A 4,846-nucleotide genomic window follows, 5' to 3' on the forward strand; every position below is an offset into this window, starting at 1 on the left:
GCCCTTCTCTTTCAGAATTTTCCACAGTTTATTGTGATCCACACAGTCAAAGGCTTTGGCATAGTCAATAAAGCAGAAATAGATGTTTTTCTGGAACTCTCTTGCTTTTTCCATGATCCAGTGGATGTTGGCAATTTGATCTCTGGTTCCTCTGCCTTTTTTAAAACCAGCTTGAACATCAGGAAGTTCACGGTTCACGTATTGCTGAAGCCTGGCTTGGAGAATTTTGAGCATTACCTTACTAGCATGTGAGATGAGTGCAATTGTGCGGTAGTTTGAGCATTCTTTGGCATTGCCTTTCTTTGGAATTGGAATGAAAACTGTCCTTTTCCATTCCTGTGGCCACTGCTGAGTTTTCCAAATTTGCTGGCATATTGAGTGCAGCACTTTCACAGCATCATCTTTCAGGATTTGAAACAGCTCCACTGGAATTCCATCACCTCCACTAGCTTTGTTCATAGTGATGCTTTCTAAGGCCCACTTGACTTCACATTCCAAGATATCTGGCTCTAGATTAGTGATCACATCATCATGATTATCTGGGTCGTGAAGATCTTTTTTGTGCAGTTCTTCCATGTATTCTTGCCACCTCTTCTTAATATCTTCTGCTTCTGTTACCCTGAGCTTTTTCCACAAGAATCTCTTCGCGGAGGCCATCATTCAAAGTCACCTCTGGCTCTTATGCCTCCTGGTGTTAAGATAATCTACTTGGAGGTTGGGTTCTGATGTGAATAGATTACACTTACTGGAACCAAAGATGAATGTGTTATCTCTTCTAAGAATGCTTGCATATTAAACCTCAGGTTCAGTGGTGGAACAATAACCTTTTTTTCCTCATGAAAGGAGATGGTGAGTGGAAGGGGAGGGTTAGGGTGGAGATAGAAAAGTTGATTCTGTAGGGATTTGTTTTGCAGGATCTTAGTTCCCCGACCAAGGATCAAATCTGAGCCCTCAGCAATGATAGCACTGAGTCCAGACCACTGGACCACCAGGGAACTCCTTGGTATGTGGTTTTGTTGTGCCCTTTCCTGCTATATGTGAAATATTTACATAGACTGTTGGCATTTTATCAATTTCACTCCCTATTTTTTAGTGGAGGGTAAGGACTTGGGGTCTAGATGGAGTTGGCAAGCTGTGACTATCACCTGTTTTTGGAAGCAAGATTTGTTGGAGCACAGCCACAGTCATTTGTCACATACTGGGCGAGGCTGCCCTCCTCCAATGGCAGAGTAGAGCTGTGACAGAGGCCATGTGCCTGCAGAGTCTCTTCATATTTACTATCTGGCCTACATAGAAAACATTCGCCAGCTCATGCTCTAGAAAAATCCTGCCAGCTGTGGAAGTGCCCTAGAAGCTTGGAATTTAGCTCAACAGCTCAATTCAGTACATCTTCACTAAATTGTATAGTGTACGAGATACCAGAGTTGAAAGGAAAAGAAGTAGGCAAAGGGGAGATCTTTATGGAACTTCCAGCTACGATTCCCACTTTGATTCAAATTATTTTTTCCCAAAATGTTATCGTGAATAATTTCAAAATACAGAAAAGTTTTTAAAAAACCAATACACTGCTAGATTCTATATTTACATTTTACTGTATTTATTTTGACATCTATTTATCAACCCTCTATCCATCTGTCAATCCACCTTATTGGTATTACTACTACTACTATTGTGTGTGTGTGAAGTCGCTCAGTCGTGTCCGACTCTTTGCGACACCGTGGACTGTAGCCCGCCAGGCTCCTCCATCCATGGGATTCTCCAGGCAAGAATACTGGAGTGGGTTGCCATTTCCTTCTCCAGGGGATCTTCCTGACCCAGGGATTGAACCCAGGTCTCCTGCATTGCAGGCAGACGCTTTATCCTCTGAGCCACCAGGGAAGCCTACTACTATTACCTGGGTTCAGTCTCTGGGTTGGGAAGATCCCCTAGAGAAGGGAACAGCTACCCACTCCAGTATTCTGGCCTGGAGAATTCCATGGACTATATAGCCCATGGGGTCACAAAGAGTCAGACACAACTGAGCAACTTTCATTTTCACTTTTTCCCCACCACTACTGTTACTGTTATTTGCTGCATTTAAAGTAAGTTGCAAACATTAGCAACTTTATCTGTAAACACTTCAGAGTATGTAACTGAAGATTAATTCAAATTAGCCTTTTATTTTAACTCCAACACTGTAATCTTGAAAGCAGCCTTCATTTGGCCAGAAGACACGGCATTATACGAGCTGAAAACTGAGAAAGGTTTTCAGGATAACTGAGTAAAGTATCAGGGGAATCATTCACCTAAATTTCTTCATTTCCTTCATTAAGAGATGAATCAGCCTTTCAGAGCTGAGAATGTTTTGCCTGTGGTGAATTCTAGGAAAGTTCTGTGGCTGAAAAGAGAGGGTCATAAGCTGTTCCTTTCTGGCACACTGCCAGAAACCCATGGGAAAGGCAGTTATGAGTTTCAGTGGTTGATCACATGTAGCGTCTAGGTCAGAACCCTGGCTAATGGACCAGACTGTGTCCGTGCAGATTGCTCTCACAAGGGTGGAAATGGGAGTCAAGTGTACACATCATTCCTGGATATTTTTTAATGTCCTCGACCACGAGCATATCTATGTCCTTCGTAAACAAATGCTTATAAAATAATCAGTTGCTGACTTGGAGCCATTTCCTGGAGTCAGAGAGTCTGAATCCCCAATATGGAGTATTCTAGAGATATTTGTCATTTAATAAGCAGCAGCGACTGTGCTTTAAGGCAAATTACCGAAACCTGACCAATCTTGAAAAAAAAATTTTTTTTAAGAAAGATTTTTTGAGTTGACTGCTTGAAGGAGAAAAAATGGCAAATGATGAAATGTCTAAGATGTCCATGTATTTCTATAAGGTGTATTTTTGAGAAGCATTTTGAATGAAAAAGGAAAAATGATCGCATAAAATACGTTGATAATGTAGGTGTCCTCAAAGATAGATAATGGTGCTATCTGGAATCATTTAGCAACTGATGGCATATCTACACACTCATATATCCAGCTGCCTGCTCAGCATCGCTGACTGGATGGCAAATGACAGTGTGAAAAGTGCTCATAGCTCCATGTACGAAGTCACATTTCTCATTTCAAAAGCCGGCCCTGTTACAGTGAAATGTTACATGCTGCATATTCCATTTGTAAAAATTTGTGCTCCCCCCCCACTGCCGCCATGCTTGTTTTTCCTCATTTTAAGTCTTCTAGCTTTTCAGGTCTACTTTTTTTTTCTGTAGACTTCTCTGCCTTGCCCTGACAATGCACGCCTTTGAATTAGCTTCTCCCTGCGACTGCCTTCTCAAAGTTAAGAAAGAAAGGAAGCTCTTCTGCCTGTTTCAGAGGTGGAGGGGATTCTGAGACCCAGGAAGCTTGGAAAATGTGGTAGAAAGCATCCTCAGGAGTATGGCAAGTCCAACATGGAAGCATGTAAAAATGTAGAGCACATCCATCTTCTCCCGTTTTCTTGTATCAGGAAGCCGTCCTTCTCAATGTCACGTGTAACTGAAGAAACTTTAAGGACCCCTGCGCTTCAGAGGTTACTGCTCTGCCCAGTAGGACATAACATTTCTTCTCTCAAGTCTAGTTTAATACATTTTTATCTTACTGGATGGCTGCTTGCCTTGATAGTAACATTTAGATGAACAGATTCACTTTCTGAAAGGGTAAATATTTGTAGAAGTCTTTCTTTACTCCAGAGAGCTTTGAAAATCCACCACATCTCTTTTCTTGCATCAAAGCATATTTTCCAGTTATCTATCATCACTAAACAAATAATCTGGAAACTGAGTGGCTTGAAACAACCATGTTTATCTGCTCACAAGTCTACGGGTCTGTGGGTGGGAAGAACGCAGTTAAGTGTTCATGTCTTAGACATATGGAGTCAGCAATGGCAGCTGGGCCTGGAAGAGCCACTTCGCAGATGGCATGTCTATATATCTGGCGCCACAGTGTCCTTGGCCTCTGTCTCCTTCCTCACATGGCGTTTCTTCTTCCAAGACCACTCCTCCACGTGGCGTGGCCTTCTTCCAGAATGCTGGTCTCAGAGTCATCACTCCTTTTACAAGGGAACTGACTTCCAGAAGACAGGAAGCAGAAGCTGCCAGGCTACTTCAGAGCCACACCTAGAACTGGCACTATCCTTTCCAGTGTATTCCATCAGTCAAAGCAGCCACAGGCCCTGCCTAAACTTAGGAGGAACAGAAGTAAACTCCACTTGTGATGGTGGGGTGTGTCAAGGCCACACTGAAGAAGAAGATGTGTATGTGGGAGATACTGTTGGAACCATCTTAGGAAAATAGACTCTTCAAAGGAGGACAACCGAAGACTGATCAACAGTGTGTAATCATGATAACAGTGTGTAGTCGTCATGCTTACCAGGTCAAACATCTCACCCGGATTGGAGAGGACAGACAGGCAAGGCTTCCTAGAGGGAGTAAAGTGGAAACTGAGAGCTGAAAGATGAATGGCGATGAACCAGATCAAGGAGAAAGAAAGTTCCAGGCAGAGGCACAGCAAGTCGACAAAAGAGTGAATGCACATTCAAGAGCCTTAAAAAGTTCAGCATAAAAAGGAAAGAGGGGCCATCTCTGTGTGTGTATGTTTATCCTTGAGCAAGTATCAGCATGCTGAGGGTGAGGCTGGGTTAAAGACATCACAGGGTTTGCTCTTGAGGGCAAGGAAGGTTTTAGGCGGTTGGTTCATTTCCCTGTGACTTGGAGAATGGTTTGACTACCAGAGAAGATGGATGGTGGGAAGCACTGGACATATTTAAGAGATAATAGGAACAGAATATACAGGATTTCAAGGTGGACAAATGATGGCTTGGGTTTCTGG

At 42.9% G+C, this 4,846-nt stretch overlaps 1 long non-coding RNA gene across 1 annotated transcript in view; it reads right to left on the reverse strand.

Annotated features, from left to right (window-relative positions):
* Positions 1-4,588: 4,588 nt before the first annotated feature.
* The window catches only part of LOC120882567, an 18,033-nt gene continuing 17,775 nt past the window's right edge, over positions 4,589-4,846 (reverse strand). Inside the window, exon 3 of the long non-coding RNA XR_005725517.1 lies at positions 4,589-4,599. This is a non-coding gene — a long non-coding RNA (uncharacterized LOC120882567). The remainder of the gene's footprint in view (positions 4,600-4,846) is intronic.

Source organism: Oryx dammah, unplaced genomic scaffold, assembly GCF_014754425.2.
Source record: "Oryx dammah isolate SB20612 unplaced genomic scaffold, SCBI_Odam_1.1 HiC_scaffold_23, whole genome shotgun sequence".
NCBI classification, from domain to species: domain Eukaryota; kingdom Metazoa; phylum Chordata; class Mammalia; order Artiodactyla; family Bovidae; genus Oryx; species Oryx dammah.